This window comes from Miscanthus floridulus, chromosome 9 (assembly GCF_019320115.1).
Source record: "Miscanthus floridulus cultivar M001 chromosome 9, ASM1932011v1, whole genome shotgun sequence".
Lineage (NCBI taxonomy): Eukaryota > Viridiplantae > Streptophyta > Magnoliopsida > Poales > Poaceae > Miscanthus > Miscanthus floridulus.
In genome coordinates, this window is record NC_089588.1 from 134,687,958 (window position 1) to 134,706,279 (window position 18,322).

Sequence of the window (18,322 nt, forward strand, 5' to 3'; positions counted from 1 at the left end):
CCTCTTGGGAGGTCCGCCTCCAGAAATATACATTGAGACCCAGCAAAGCTCGTATCCAATCCTTTTATCGAGCTTATATATACAACACTTAGGGTTTCTTCTCACTTGTCCAACCCTCTCCCCCACATATCCCGTCACTGCCGTCTCTCCCTTCCCCCATGGTGGCGTACGTGCGCAACCTCCAATCCTGGGCGCAGCCCACCTGGCGGCGGCGGCGCACGTCTGGCTCCCCTAGCGACGGTGTACACGGGGCGGGGCCTGCTCACCCGGAGGCGTTGCCCTCCACCACCTCTAGTTCCCTATCTGGTGCTCTCCACCCTCTCCTCCACTCCAGATCTAGCAGCAGGAGGTCACGCCTCGGCGGTGGGGAGCGTGCAGGGGTGGCAGCGCGTCTAGGTCAAGCTCCCCCAACAGCGGGGAGCGCGGCGATGGTGCGTCCGTATCGAGCTTCCCCAGTGGCGGGGAGCGCGCATGGGTGGCGGCGGGTCCGAATCGAGCTCTCCTGATGGCGGGTCCCCATCTAGCTCCCCCGCTGGAGAAAAGCATGCAGGGGCGGCGGCACGTCCGGATCTAGCTCTCCCAGCGGTGGGGAGCGTGCAGACGCGTTCGGATCTAGCTCCCTTGGAGGTGGGTAGCGCGCAAGGGCGGCGTCGCGTCGGATCAAGACTGTAATGGTGGCCATATTTGGTAATTCTCCCCATTTTTTAGGATCTGATCTCTCTATTAGTGGCACATGCGATGGTGGTGAGGAGGTTGGCAATGGGGAAAAGGTGCCCAAGAACAACAATGACTAGAAAGTGGAGCTTTCCTTGGGCACCATCACTAGTAGCAAGAGAGTTGTTGCTAGTTGAGGTGCCCAAGCTACCATCAACTGAGGAGAGATCCATGGCGGCACAAGACCTGACATTCCTCTGCTCCAAGGTCACCTAGTATGGTGGCATACTTGAGGGGATAGCGTCAGGTAGTAAGAAGGTCGGTGATGGATACAATTTAGACAAAAGATTACTTTGCCAGCTAGAAAATATTGAACCACTGAGACGTCTAGGATATCAAGATGATGAAATGCTCTTACTTAGGAAGGAAGATGAAAAGTTATTGGTAAGAAATATTTAACTCATGTTAAAAAACTTACAATGTTCGGGTGCATTGAAAATATTTGTTATTGTTTATTTAGAATTATATTTTGTTCAATATGTGCTTTACTTAATCAAATGCATAGTTTTTGTCTAACATGATGCAATTTTGTACCATTGGCACCTCGAATGTATTCAAATCATCATCATTTTCTTTAGGCCCTTCAATTGTTTGTTTACCCATGTCATAAGAAGCTTCAAATTGAATGAGCATGATATCAAGTGCTACTTTTGTTCCCAGACAACTATCCTTGCACTTGCATATTTTCAAGTGTCTTCGGTAAACAGCCCGCTGTACTTGTAGCCATTCATGGGCAAGGTCGCTATTATAGAATTTCTTGTGGCAAGCACCAAATACCATGGGTAAGTAACCTTGAGTTGAAAATAATTTTGGAGTAACCAAAACATCATTTTGCATTATGAGCAAACGATTCAATCATTTAAATTCTATCATACTCATGTTCATAGGGAAATGATGTTTACTAAGTGAGATGATAGAGAATTTAATATTTTTATGTGTTTAATACATGCTCAAGTTATATGAATTAGGAAAGAAAGAAAGTGTATTTTTGTTCATTAGAAACTAATTATTATAGTTGTGTAGATATTTTGGATTTTCTTTTACAAGGAATACCTCCAACAGACTCAAAAGTACTAAAATCTATTTCCAACATTAAAGTTCACCATCATTAATATTTGACATAATGATGGCATCCCTAGAATTTATTGGCAAACAAAATTGGATAGTAAACTGTACTTCCCTCTGTGCACCTAGGACATAGTAAGTATGATTTTTCATGTTTTCCGGTCTACATCCACTGCATTTACGTGAACAGCTTTGTATCTTCTCATTTTTACTTGGTTTAGTTCTTGAATGGTACCACTACTAAAAAAGTGCACATTTGAGACGACCTAATAATGTCATAGTAAACGCTAAAAGCGTCATGGAAAGATATCTGTGATGAAGTTATGACGAAATTCTGTTCGTCATCTTTGTAGCGTCACAAATGTTGCACTGTGACGATTTGTCGTGTTTCATCAAAGATAAGTTTACATCCGTGATGATTTGGGCATCATCACTGAACTATTTCAGCAGGCGTTGTAGTGGACACGTGTATGACGGTAATGTTGATGCGTTTCATTTGCTCAGGACAACACATGTCTTAAGCTAAGGTTTACACGTGTGTGACTATGAGTACATCACGTGTCCTAAAATAAGGTTGACACGTGTTTCAATATGAGGTCGACACGTGTATGTTCTGTGAGGTCGACATGTGTATTTCTGAGAGGTTGACACGTGTATTTCTGAGAGGTTGACACGTGTATTTCTGAGAGGTTGACACGTGGCATTATCTTAACGCTGGCGATGATGTGGCAGTGCGTGAACGATGACGTTTTTTCATCATAAATTCTTTGATTGGATAAAATACAGGCTACAGCCGTGCCTGATCACTCATTCCAGAAACAGAACATAATTTACCACATACAACAATTCATACATCATACATAGTTTATACATCACATGTTTAAATGTTCTCACAACCAAAGTTCCCAAACATAGGGGAACCACAAACACAGGGGAACCACAAGTTCCATAGGTTCACATCACTTGAAAGATAAGTTCACAAACAAGTTCCACAGACTAGGCAATCATAGAATAAGTTCACAAGCGACAACTGACAGACCAAGTTTAGCAACTTATTATGAGTACCAGCAGTAGCGACACGGCCCAGCACAACCATGGACTGCGGAGGAACCTAGGCAGGACAGGAACAAGCTAAGTAGCTCGATTACCTGAGTTGAGGCCCAAGATGCGCTGAAGGATCATATCATTAGCTTCTTGTTTCTTCTTGAACTCCTCCAGCTCTTGCTGGTTCTTGAGCACAACTTCTTGGGTCCTGGCCATGGATTCTTCTGTTTCTGCAGCTTTCTTCTTCAGATGGACTAGTTGTTCTTCAAGATTATCAGCATGTTCCTTCTCCGCCTATAGTTGTTCCCGAAGTTGTGCCTCTCTTGCAGCTGATGCAGCAGACTTGCTTACTGGTGTTTCAATACCAGCATTCTTGGGGAATGTATAAGCTGCACTGGTTTGTGAGAGAACCTTCGAAACTATCTCAGTACTAGATCTTGGTGTCTCCAAGTCTTGAGTAGGCTAGGCCAACATATCTTCCATGGTACTCTACAGCAAACAGGTGCAACATTAGTAAGTTCATTATGCAGAATCTATTTCACAAGCCAAGTTATGAAAACCATCACAAAACATATTGCTGCATACATTTTAAAGTACATAAACATCAAAGATATGAATATCCTATCCATGTAATAATGCCATCCAGCAAGCATATAGGGACAACTATTTATTTCCTAAGCACAGATAGGACCATCCTGCTAGCATATAGGAAAAGTAACAACCAGCAATCATATAGGAACATCTTTTCTATGTATTAATCTCACCCAGCAAGCATATAGGAACATCAACATAGCATTTCATAGTCATGTACAGACAAACCATGCACTACCTTCTAGAAAGCATGTAGGAACCCAACTTAGCATTTCTCAACCATGCACAACCTTCCAACAAGGGTGTAGGAACCCAACTTAGCATCTCACAAGCATATAGGAACACAACTTAACATTTCAGAACAATGCACACAACATATGATTCCATATATAGGCATAAACACATGAACAACTTTCTATGTACTCATCCCCTCCAGCAAGCATGTAGAACAACCTTCCATTTCATAAAGAACTGATAGAACCATTGACACACAACATCTAAGCATATGAACATACTTTCCATGTACTAATCCCATCCAGCAACTGTAATTAGCATAAATTCACACATATACTCAATCGCAACAAGCAATGATATGTAGGCACTTACAACTATTTCTTTGACCACATCAGTCATACCCTTCTTCTTGCTGGTATACAATTCATTGAAGATCTCAACTGCATCCACCTCTCTGTCCTTGTTTTTCTCCTTCTTTACATAATTATAGCGGGAAATGCAGCAAAATTAGCTTTTGTTTGTAGACAACTTTATAGGAAATAGATATGTATGTTTAAATCAGATACAATGTATTGTCCCAGTGTTTTAGCACTTACAAATGCGTACAAGTGTGAGATGTAGCTTCGAGATCCTATCGCTTGATGGTGTCTAACCTTCTCACGGTTTATCTTGTTCTTCCGAGCAGTTTCCTATAAGACATATATGTAAATGGAAGACAACATAGAGAGAACAGAAAACTTTCTTTACAACATCATGATACCTTTGCTTTTGGAGTAGACCACATCACCACGAGTGCCTTCCACTCGTCGTCAGAAATACTAGGAACAGGGGAAGTAGTGGGGACTTCATTAGCCGATATACCATTGAAGTACTTGTTCTTCAACAAATATCTCCTCTGGCGTACAACACCTTGGAGTATATTGCTGCAGGCTTGAACTGTTGGCTCATCCTTGTCATCAACTGCCAACCTAACCTACAAAAGTCAATCACCCAGTGGAGTTAGCTCTTAGCATTTGGTATAGTTACTTATTGAAGGTACCAAATAGATATGGAAGGTATCAATTTACTTACAGATAACTGGCCCATGAATTCTTTCAGTTGGCTTTCATCTTTCTTGTAATGTTTCCAGTGAGTTAGGATAGGCATGCTCTTCCTAGTGATAAGTCCAGCCTCTGAAGCTAGCTTAGCAGCTTGTACAGGCTTCTCTGGCCTTCTCTTCCCTACAGCAATTTCAATTGGCAATCTCTTTCCCATAGATTTTGTCATATTGTCCAGCAATTTGCCTTTTGTTGGTGGTCTTGGCTTTCTTGGAGCACGTTGTCGAGCTACAAAAGTGATGCTGTTAGTGTCAGAGTAATCCAAGTAAAGCAAAGAATGTGAGAAAGCATGGTCTATTACTGGCCTTGAGGAATAGCATCTAACTCTTCTGTGACCTCATCTTCATTTGTATTATTTGGGTCATCAAATACAGAAAAGTCCAGAACAGGACTTGGGGGATGTTCTTCTTCCCCTTGTCCCATAGTTGCTGTCTCATTGTTCTCTGGTAGCGGAGTTGACTGTCCCTTAGCCATAACTGTTGCATGGTTGGTGATGTACTTCTTTCTAGACCTGGTTGCAACTCCAGGAGTTGCCTCACTGCCGCCAATTGCCCTGACTCTTTTCGTGCCACCTAGAGGCATCTTGGTCTTCTTCTTCCACTTTGTGCCCCGCTTGTTGCTTTTCTCAGTTTCCTAATACAGAAGGGTAAACAAATCTGTTATTAGAACCTGCATTAAAATGTACATCGCATAGTGTAATGTAAAAAAAACCCCACCACAACCGTTTCATCTTCCTCTTCTTGGCCGCCCTCAGCTCTAGGAAGATACTCCGATGAATCTGACCCCTCCCCATGACCATTCTTGTTTCTTGGCTTGCCCGGGTTCTGAGAACTTGCATTTGCCAAGGTACAAATACCCAAGGATTCCATGAACCTTTTGTTCTCCGCGACTTGCAAGTCCCTCAGCCTTCATAGTACCCTATTTATTTGTAAATGAATTTTAGTCCAATTGATCCCTACACCATAAAACCTAAACAATAAACCCTAACATCTTACCCGTCATCCATAAAACCTAAACCCTGCCTAGTGAACACATGCCTAGTGAACACAGTAATCCGTAAAACCTAAACCCTACCTAGTGAACAAAACCATACACCTAAAAGGGGAAGCATTCGGCAGAACCTAGGCTCGGGGGGCAGAGGAATGTTGCGGTTCGTTTAGGCATTGTTGATGAGAGTTGTATCTCTGCTGGGGTGGACGATCTCCAGCGATGTAGTCGTGTGGCTCCTCCGTCTCCGGGTCGCAGGTCACGTCTCTGTGGCGGATCGGGGTGGGGCGAAATGGGTAGCAGCGGATCTGGGCGGTAAGAGGGTGGCGGTGGGCGGGCTCTAGGTGGGCAGTGGTGTAGGGGATCTTGGAGGGCGGCGGTGGAGGTGAACTAGGGTGGCGGTGGAGTGGATCTTGATGGGCGACGGCGGAGTAGATGCGGGAGGAGTGAAATGAGACCGAGTGGAGTGGATTCACGGATATAGAGTCCGTTGTATATTTACTATTTTACCCCTGCTATAGTCAATCAAGAGTCGACGTGCTTGAGGGCAGTTAGGGGATTTTCTCAGCTACCAAAGTTTGGGCGAGGGATTCGCGTCGACCACTGGGGCGTTTAGGCAGGAGGAGTGAAAAGAATTTTCTTTTTTTTTGTTAGGAAAAAATGGTTCTTTCTTTAGCTTTTGGGGACTATTTTTGTGTTGAAAAATGATATTTGTTTCTCTAAAATTGATATCAATTTCCATTTGCCTGTGATTCAGACTTTTATGATTACAATGATGTTTTATGTACCATAGTAATCCAAAATGATATTTTTTAGTCTTTGTAACCTTCCTTGATACATCAAAATTACAAATTATATAGTCATTATATAATATATATGAAAACATTCTTTGATTTTTCAAAGTAAATGTGAAAGATGGTAATCTGTGGGCTCTAAAATTATAGAGACATGTAGGTCTTATTTTGTGTGCACTATATACATTATAGGATGATATATATCCAAGTACTATGTGCACTACACTACTTATTTAGTGAGTGCATTAACGAATTCAAACACTTAACAATGTTCTAACAACACACATGTATGTGGCATTTGTTTACTTCATAAGATAATATACATCGATCCATGTATGTGTGCTTGGTTGTACACATAAGATCTATATGTCTCCTATCATAGCTATATGCACTTAAACTATGCACTACTTAAGATAGTATACATGATTTGATATAGAAACACACATAAATAGGTAGGCATTACATAAGATCACATAAGATTAAATGAACACACTTCAATTGATATGAACACACTTCACTTGATATATGAACACACATAGCTTATGCATGAACACACATATCTTATCCATTGATATATATGAACCGTTTTGAACTTTAGTGATCAAGGTACAATTACTTTACTTGAATGTTGCACTTAACATTGCAATAAAAAATTAGGTTCAAATCTGCATCAAAATACACTGAAATCATGGATTTGACCATGATTTGACCATCATGGGCCCACCCGTCAGCCTCTTACCCGAGGTGAACCGAGTCCAACCACTTCAAGAGCTGATCGGGTTGGCCTACCCGTCAGCCACCCAACGGCCGCAGCCCAAATCCCCCAAATCGAACACAATCCGCCCAAATCCCCCAAATCTGCTGCACCCGCCGTCGTGCGTCCACTCCACTGGCGAGCCCCCGCCGACGCGCGTCCACTCCACCGGCGAGCCCCCGCCGCCGCGGGTCCACACCACCGTCCATCCCCGCCGCCGTGCTCCCACCTAGCGGTCAGCCCCGCCACTATGCTCCCACCCACCGTTCAGCCCTGCCGTCGTTCTCCAAACCACCTCGGTTAGGGTTCGAGCGCCATGGCAACCAACTCTGGGTCAAGCTCGTTCCGAAACTCCATTGCACGCTATGGAGAGCCGTCCCCGAACGCCTCCCCAATTCCATATCGCCATCTGCCCTACTCGTACACGCCAGCAGTCAATTGCTTCTGCGATAAGAGGGCACCCAGGTGGGTATCATGGAGTGATGCGAATCTAGGAAGGAGGTATCACCGCTGCTACAAATATCAGGTGAGTTCAATTTACATTGAGTTCAATTTGCAATGAGTTCATTTATATAGAGTATGTCTAACAAAGTGCAATTTTCTTGTGGATGCAAGGATGGTGGTTGTAATTTCTGGGAGTGGCTGGATCCAAAGCCAACTGAGCATCAGATCAAAATACTTGTTGATCTAGGAGATGCAGTCAAGGCCCTTCGTAAGAAGAACAAATCTCTTGAAGTGGAGAACAGTGAACTAGCATATTTGGTGGATGAAGCACATGCCAAGTATGTTGTACTGGTGAAGGAGAAGGAGGAGCTTGTCAAGGAGAAGGAGGCCACATGCAGTAAAGGTCCTCAGCCAAGGCCTATGATGCTTCAGCTATTGTGAAAGAGTTGTATCAATGTTTGAATTAGATTAGTTTGAATGAGTTTTATGTATTAGCTAAGTCTTAGATCTGTATGTCGTAGCTTTGGAGAACTGTATCCATTAGCTTAGTCTGACTGAGTTGGATTTTGAGAAGTGTATGAATGAGTTCCTGGTATCAATGTATCAATGACTTCCTGGTATCAATGTATCAATGACATCATGGTATCAATTGTGTGAGAATTGTTTGTGAATTGCCAACTAAAGATCTACCTGTTCCAATTGTTTGTGACTTGTCTGATACAGTGAATTGCAATTGTGATCCTAGAAAAATACAGTGAATTGCAATTGTGATCCCAGAAAAATACAATGAAGTTGACAGGAACATCAACATCCTAGAAAAAGTCAGATACATCTACATCCAGAAGTAGACAGGTACAAATATTTGTGCTCAATCAACATCCCAGAAAAGACAGGTACTAAAAAAAGAGTCACAGTTACAATTGTTTGTGCTCAATCAACATCCCAGATTTAGACAGCTACAAATGACAGCTAATCTAATCATCATCATTACATTCCATGGGATCCCTATCATTGTCACTAAAATACTCAAAGATAGTATCATCTTCATAGCCTTCAGAGTCACTGTCCTCAACCATGTCTTCTTCCCTTCTATTGATAAGAACTTGTAAGTTACTAGGAACAGTAGATTTTTGGCCACCCACACGTCGATGCACTGGTGTAGGCTCATCCAAGCCATCATCAACATCATCTTGTACCCCAAGCTCATTATCAGAACCATTTTCATCTTGGTGAACAGTACTCAATTCTACTTCATTGACATCATACATGCTCCTATGCTCAAATTTTTGGACAACACGCCAATTTTCGCCAAATTGTGTGTCCTGCACATAGAAGACCTTTTTTGACTGAGTTGCTAATATGAATGGGTCCTTCTTGTACCAAAGCCTCTCTACATTGATGGATCTAAAAAGGCCATCATCTCTAATGGTTCTAGCGTTGCCATCTTGACTGAACCAATCACACCGAAAAAGTACGACCGTTCGAATGCATTCCAAACTAGAGTTGTAGCTCAACTCAACTATCTCTCTGAGCTGACCATAAAATTCTGTCACCAATCCATTATGTGTTCCATCCACCAGCACACCATTGTTTTATGTCTGCCTTTGTCTTTCACGGTCGACAGTGTTGTATCGAACACCATTGACACTGCATGATGCCCATAAGTTCACTCTTAGGTCAGGAGGACATGATATTGCATATAGCCCTTCACTAACTTCTTCTCGATTATCCTTCCACTTAGTCTTGATCTAAAAAGACAACAAAATAAGTCAAAGCAACTATGATTACCAGCACACATAATTGAGTGAAACTTGCTGCAATATGAATCTTGCTGCAAAATAAGTCAAATCAAGTATGAATCTAATATGCATCTTGCTGCAATATGAATCTTAAACCAAGCAAGTCAAAAATAAATCTGGAACCACTTACATGACTCCTAAACCAAGCAGGGAATTCCTTTTCCAACCTCTTCTCAACATCATGGCCACCTTCTTTGTCTAACTCTCCTCTAAACTTGCTGCACACACAGTTTACAATATGTCTTGAGAAACAGTTTGTTGCACTCCTAAACTTTCTTTGTCAGGTGCACACACAATTTGCTGCACACTTACATAATTTAGAAACAAAACTCACCTCAAATATGGCTCTACCTCCTCACTATTGTTTAGCACATACCAACAAATCTTGTGAAATTCTTTATCATCAAGATATGTCTGCCTGTTGGCCCCCAAGAGTTTAACACCATGCTGGAATATAGGGAGGTCACCATCAGTTGCTCCATGATGCCATTTTTCATCATCTCGATTAAATCTAGTGACAACATCTTCCATGTAACTTGAACAAAAGGTCAAGGCCTCATTAGCTATGTACGCCTCAACGATGGACCCTTCAGGTCTAGCCCTGTTCCTCACATACCCCTTCAAAGTGCCCATTTGCCATTCGATTGGGTACATCCATCCATATTGGACAGGACCTCTTAGGAGTGCTTCATTAGGAAGGTGGACAGCTAAGTGGACCATCACATCAAAAAAAAGCAGGAGGAAATATTTTCTCTAACTTGCAAAGTATCACAGGGATTTCTGCTTTTAGACGTTTCAATCTATCAACCTTTAGTTTCCTACTGCAAAGCTACTGGAAAAATTTACCCAACTCTACAACTGCTACATATATGTCCTTGTGCACTAGTCCCCGGAGACCAATAGCTAAAATTCTTTGAAGAAGGATGTGGCAATCATGGGTTTTGAGGCCCTGCACCTTGGAACCATCTGAACTAATGCATCTTGTTAGGTTGGAAGCATATCCATATGGAAACCGAATACTTTTTAGAAATACACAAAATGCAACCCTTTCTTCTTTTTCCATGGAATACCATGTTGCTGGCATGGAAACTGAATTGTCTTCATCTTCTTCTAAATGCAAATCAGGACGTATGCCCATATCCTACAAAGTATTATGCCTAGAAGGGCATCACATATATTCTTCTCTATATGCATCACATCAAGATTATGTGGCAGCTTCAAGTATTTCCAATAAGGAAGGTCCCATAGAGCGGACCTTCGGCTAAACAATTTTGGCTCTTTGTCCTTCTGTCCTCGCTTCCTTTTCTTGGTACCATCAGTCTTACCAGGAGTAACATCTTTTAATTTCTCTAGACACTCCGATGTCTCATGCATACTCAACTTTCCTGGCTCACCCCGGTTCTCTCGGTGTCCATCAAAGGCCAAGCTTCTTCTCCACTTGTGGGTTTTACCAAGATAGCGACGGTGTCCAATGTAACATATCTTCTTCCTAAGACTCCTTGATAATGGATCTTTGTTGCAATAGATACATGCATAGTAACCTTTAGTGATTCGCCCTGACAATACACCCAAAGCTGGATAATCATGGACGCACCATAGTACTGCAGCACGAAGGTCAAACTTCCCACTAGTGAATGCATCATATGTACTGACTCCCTCCTAGAGTTTTAACAATTCCTCAATGAGAGGTTGTAAGAATACGTCAAAGTCCTTGCCTGGAGACTTTGGTCCTGGGATGAGCAATGCCATTATGCAGTTGGATGCAGCGGTGCATGACCATGGAGGTAGATTGTATACCTTTACAAGTACAGGCCACATGCTATAAGTTGTGTTCATGTTTCCAAATGGATTAAACCCATCTGTTGCTAAACAAAGCCTTAGGTTTCTGGCAGCTCTAGAAAAGCTTGGAAACACAGCATCAAAATCTTTCTAGGCTAAGCCATCAGCTGGATGGGTCATTTCATTCTCCACAGCAACCCTTTTTATCCTTGTGCCACCGGGTCTCCTTCGATGTTGCTTTGTTTGCAAACATCCTCTTCAGCCTTGGTATAAGAGGAAAATATCTCAAAATCTTTTTAGGAATCCGTTTGGCATCATCTCCATCTACCCACCTAGATTCCTTGCATTTTGGGCAGATGTCATGTTTTTCAAGTCCTTTGCGAAACAACACATAGTTATTGTCACATACATCGATTAACTCATATCCAAGGCCATACTCTTTGAGATACTTCTTTGCTTTGTCATATGAATCTAGAAGACAACAATTAGGGAATGACCCTGACAATAACTTCAAAAATGCACTGAATGCTGTGTTGCTGACCCTGTAGTATGACTTGATATGTAGCAATCTTACTAGAAAAGATAACCTAGACTGAACTGAACCCGGGCAAAGAGCATGTTTTGCATCTTCAAGAACTTTCACAAACATAGGTTGTTCTCCATCTTGTTGTACAGTTGTGTACAAGTCTGCAATCATCTCTACCGAATCATGATCATCTTCATTGTTGGGCTCCTCCACATCTACCACATCACCTAGATAGGCAGGTACATTTTCATCCTCTCCAAATTCCACAATGTCAACATCAAAATCTTCTCCATGGTGTACCCACCGAGTATATGTAGCTGACCATCCATGGAGATAAACATGGTCATGCACATCTTTCAGACTCCGTGAAGACTGATTCAGACACAATTGCGACATGGGCAACGTATAGCATCATTCGGACTGAATCTATCTCGAACAAAAGACATAAACTGATCAACACCTGCAGTGAACTCATCGCTGAACCGAGTAGCACGAATCCATGTTCTGTCCATCTTCTGAATGCAAAAAAAATTAGGCCTAAGTAGCTGAACAAAAGCCATGAACTGCTCTACCAATCCTTGTCTAAACATCTACTGCTCTACAAATTGCAAGCAATGGGAGGGGACAATACCTCTAAGTAGCTGAAGTAGCCACCCTAGCACGCCGCCAGTGCACACCGAAGCAGCTACGCTGCAGCAGGTGCCCGCCGGAGCAGCCCACTACGCCGCTAGAGGAGCTGCCCGCCAGCGCATCCCGTACCAGCTAGGCTGCTAGAGCGGTTCGCCGAAGCTGTCCACGGAGAGGCTCACCGTAGATGCCCGAGAGGCACGCCGCCGGCGGAGAACCTACTCTGCAGCAGGTGCCCGCCAGAGCAGTCCGCTACACCGCCAGAGTAGTTGCCCGCTAGCGCATCCGTCGGAGAGGCTCGTCGGAGCTGGCCGTCAGAGACGCTCACCGCCAGCGGAGAACCTACTCCCGCCCTCTGCCGGATTTGGGTTGGGTTTGGATCCGGGGGCAACACGATTGGATTGGGTTTGAGTCATAGAACTGATTCAATAAACGAATAAGAAAAAAAATTCATCTCTAAGCATGACCAAAGTCATGTTCTGATGGTAAGGCAGCTTGACTCTGAGTGAAGGGTGCTGGGTTCGATTCCCAGGCACCACACATTTTTTTAAGATATGAATTATTCAAATAGATAATAAATTAATGTTCCCACTCTGTAACACGTCTGAATTCGTAGTGTGATGGTAAGCCATCTTGCTTGGGAAGTGCAGGTCCTGGGTTCGATTCCTAGGCACCGCACATTTTTTTTAATTTCACTTTTATGATGAAAATTTCGGTTGACAGGTGGGACCTCAACGGTGAAACTACTGAGCTTTACTTCTATGACGAAGTTCACAACATTTCTATGACGATTTCTTCTACTTTGTCATAGTTGAACAAAGGGGTTGACGCCCAAACCGGTCATCCATGATGAATAACAAAATTTCGTCATTGATGAACCTTGTTCAGTGACCAAATTTGGGATCATCATACCCAAAACTTTATTGTTGTGTTTGGTACTTTTTGGTACACTCCTAACTCACATGGGAGAAGACGCCAAACTATGACCGTGCCACAACATTATTGACTTTGTCCTCCCTGAATACTACTAGACTAGAATAGTTCTGTCCATCACAATGTGCAGCAAAGATGGGTGCGTCCCAACGGAATGGCGATGGTCAAATGATTAGTCAATGCCTCACACCTGCCAAACACTACTACAAAAATGATTTCGTGAGACACTGCCTAAATATTAACGCAGGTGGTCACAAAATCCAACTGCTTTGTAAAATACCTAAGGACTTTCAGAGGCGGATGTTTCATTTACGAAGGCGGTCACAATTGGCTGTCTTGCAAAATTCATTCATAGAGGCAGACATTTTGTTTACGGAGACGGTCAGGATTGCCCGTTTCGTAAAATCGATTTATGGAGGCAGTCCCTAACATCGATTTATGGAGCCTCCAAAAATGGAGGCCATTTTCGGAGGCAGACCTCTTGGGAGGTCCGCCTCCAGAAATATACATTGAGACCCAGCAAAGCCCGTATCCAATCCTTTTATCGAGCTTATATATACAACACTTAGGGTTTCTCCTCACTTGTCCAACCCTCTCCCCCACATATCCCGTCACTGCCGTCTCTCCCTTCCCCCATGGTGGCGTACGTGCGCAACCTCCAATCCTGGGCACAGCCCACCTGGCGGCGGCGGCGCACGTCTGGCTCCCCTAGCGATGGTGTACGTGGGGCGGGGCCTGCTCACCCGGCGGCGTTGCCCTCCACCACCTCTAGTTCCCTATCTGGCGCTCTCCACCCTCTCCTCCACTCCAGATCTGGCAGCAGGAGGTCACGCCTCGGTGGTGGGGAGCGCGCAGGGGTGGCGGCGTGTCTAGGTCGAGCTCCCCCAATAGCGGCGAGCGTAGCGGGGAGCGCGCATGGGCGGCGGCGGGTCCGAATCGAGCTCTCCTGATGGCGGGTCCCCATCCAGCTCCCCCATTGGAGAAAAGCATGCAGGGGCGGCGGCACGTCCGGATCTAGCTCTCCCAACGGTGGGGAGCGTGCAGACGCGTTCGGATCTAGCTCCCTTGGAGGTGGGTAGCGCGCAAGGGCGGCGTCGCGTCGGATCAAGACTGTAATGGTGGCCATATTTGGTAATTCTCCCCATTTTTTAGGATCTGATCTCTCTATTAGTGGCACATGCGATGGTGGTGAGGAGGTTGGCAATGGGGAAAAGGTGCCCAAGAACAACAATGACTAGAAAGTGGAGCTTTCCTTGGGCACCATCACTAGTAGCAAGAGAGTTGTTGATAGTTGAGGTGCCCAAGCTACCATCAACTGAGGAGAGATCCATGGCGGCACAAGACCTGACATTCCTCTGCTCCAAGGTCGCCTAGTATGGTGGCATACTTGAGGGGATAGCGTCAGGTAGTAAGAAGGTCGGTGATGGATACAATTTAGACAAAAGATTACTTTGCTAGCTAGAAAATATTGAACCACTGAGATGTCTAGGATATCAAGATGATGAAATGCTCTTACTTAGGAAGGAAGATGAAAAGTTATTGGTAAGAAATATTTAACTCCTCATGTTAAAAAACTTACAATGTTCGGGTGCATTGAAAATATTTGTTATTATTTATTTAGAATTATATTTTGTTCAATATGTGCTTTACTTAATCAAATGCATAGTTTTTGTCTAACTTGATGCAATTTTGTACCATTGGCACCTCGAATGTATTCAAATCATCATCATTTTCTTTAGGCCCTTCAATTGTTTGTTTACCCATGTCATAAGAAGCTTCAAATTGAATGAGCATGATATCAAGTGCTACTTTTGTTCCTGGACAACTGTCCTTGCACTTGCATATTTTTAAGTGTCTTCGGTAAACAGCCCGCTGTACTTGTAGCCATTCATGGGCAAGGTCGCTATTATAGAATTTCTTGTGGCAAGCACCAAATACCATGGGTAAGTAACCTTGAGTTGAAAATAATTTTGGAGTAACCAAAACATCATTTTGCATTATGAGCAAACGATTCAATCATTTAAATTCTATCATACTCATGTTCATAGGGAAATGATGTTTACTAAGTGAGATGATAGAGAATTTAATATTTTTATGTGTTTAATACGTGCTCAAGTTATATGAATTAGGAAAGAAAGAAAGTGTATTTTTGTTCATTAGAAACTAATTATTATAGTTGTGTAGATATTTTGGATTTTCTTTTACAAGGAATACCTCCAACAGACTCAAAAGTACTAAAATCTATTTCCAACATTAAAGTTCACCATCATTAATATTTGACATAATGATGGCATCCCTAGAATTTATTGGCAAACAAAATTGGATAGTAAAATATACTTCCCTCTGTGCACCTAGGACATAGTAAGTATGATTTTTCATGTTTTCCGGTCTACATCCACTGCATTTACATGAACAGCTTTGTATCTTCTCATTTTTACTTGGTTTAGTTCTTGAATGGTATGCTCATATGTGTGGCATAGTCCAGACTTACTTGTCAAAAATTAGAGCATGTACTTACAACAAAGGTGCTTGGCCTAGAAGAAAAGAAAGTCCTATGCAAATGATAGTGCTCTATTCCTTAGTCTTTAAGAGGAAGATTAGATCTATTAAAAACATATTGTGTCTTAATTGTGATTCTATAGGAGATGGTTGGTCTTAGATGGGGATCACATAATTGTGGTGGTTTTGGAAGGGAAACGCAAAAAATTCATCCCGACACAATTTTGGGCGCACAAAGAGAAGGTAGTGCAATGTCTGATTTTTTATTAATCCAAAGGCCTCTTATGCATTACACTCTATTTTTTAGCCAGCCACTAATATGTGCTCGATACACTTTTAGGATATACACTTAGGATTGTACAGATCGGACCATATGCAAGATTTTGAAACCAATTCACTACTATACATTGAGCTCAACACTATTTCATCATCCTTTCACGGCCTTGGCTCCCTTGTCAGCGAACTTCACAGATCAATTTACTATCCATTCTTCCTCTCTCATGGCATAATTATCATGCTTTCTTTTCTTTGGTAAGTTTTTATATCCGGGTAATCTTTTTTACCATAACAGGTCTACTCACTATGATGAATGTTGACATATTTCTTGTGGCAAGCACCAAATAGCATGGGTGAGTTACCTTGAGTTGAAAATTATTTAGGTATACCCACAACATCTTTTTGCACTATGAACAAATGGTTCAATCTCATTTAGATTCTATCATACACATGTTCATAGGTAAATGACGTTTACTAAGTGAGATGATAGAGAATTTAATATTTTTCTGTGTTTAATACATGTTCATGTTACGTGAACAAGGAAACAAAGAATGTGTGTGTTCATTAGAAGCTAATTATTACTGTTGTGTAGATATTTTGGATTAGGTTTTTACAAGGAATACCGCCAACATACTCAAAAGTAATAAAATCTATTTTCCAACATTCAAGTTCACCATCATTACTATTTGACATAATGCTGTCACCCCTGGAATTTATTGACAAACAAAATTGGATAGTAAACTATACTTCGCTCTGTGCACCTAGAACATATAGTAAGGATGATTTTTCATGTTTTCCAATCTACATCCACCACAATTATGTGAACCCCATCTAGAACATGTCCCTATTCTACAATGGCAACAACTTTGATATAGCAAGGAAATGACAATGGCATAATTCTTCTTATGTGCTATGCAACATACAACCATTCAAGGAGCCTTTCTTATCTCCTACAGTACCATTAAAGGTGGGCACAGATCAATGATTCATTCATGTTTCAACTTAATTAACTAAGTTTTTAGTTTGAGTTAGTCAAATTAAAAATAGTTAATTAAGTCGAACTACATGAGATCCATGCCATACCTACTAATAAAGGCACCATCGCTAAATCCATTAGCAATTTTCCACAAGTAGATGTGTGCCGATGATACGACCATGAACTCAACTTTATAGAACTAGACCAAGTGGAAGTGGGACAAGATAGCTAGATTGGAAATGAAATAGATGGGCCTTTTGTAGGTGCAAAGGTAAAGTTCAGTTTGAAATAGGCATAGAAATAGCCATCCATCGCCGTTCAGTGGCACAGTTGTACATGATATATCTCGATGGTGTGTCTGAGTTACCAGGTAACCAAGATCCTCATGCTCTTAGAGCAATGTGGTATTGGTTACCTACCATGGGATACTTCTTACTATTAGAATTTCTAGATCTCAGACGCACCACCAAGCTATATCATGTGCAGCCCTACCACTGAGCAATGGGTGATTGTGCGTAACTCCGGCTTGACTCTGCCTCTATACAACTGAATTAATGTCTATCTAGTTGATTTCTAGTCTGGATGTATCTTGTTACTTTTACTTGGATTAGTCCTTGAATGATATTCTCATATGTGTGGCATTCGTCCATACTTACTTGTCAAAAATTAGAGCTTGTACTTACAACAAAGGTGCCTGGCCTACAAAAAAAAGAAAGTCCTATACAAATGATAGTGCTCTATTTTTTAGTCTTTCAGAGGAAGATTAGATCTATTAAATACATATTGTGTCTTAATTGTGATTCTATAGAAGATGGTTGGTCTTAGACGGGGATCACTTATATAATTGTGGTGGTTTTGGAATGGAAACACAAAAATTCATCCCTACACAATTTTGGGTGCACAAAGAGAAGGTAGTGCAATGTCAGATTTTTTTTGATAATCCAAAGGCCTCTTATGCAATAAACTGTGTTTTTTAGCTAGCCACTGATATGTGCTTGATACACTTTTAGAATATATGCTTAGGATTGCACCCATCATTGGACTATATGCGTATGATCCGTGCTAATTGATTTATTATTTGTCATACCATGTTATTTTCTAAGTATGTTTTGTTTATTTTGCATATATTTTGATGTATTATCTGTGCTAATTGGTTTAGTCTTTTTAATTGCAGGTGATTGAA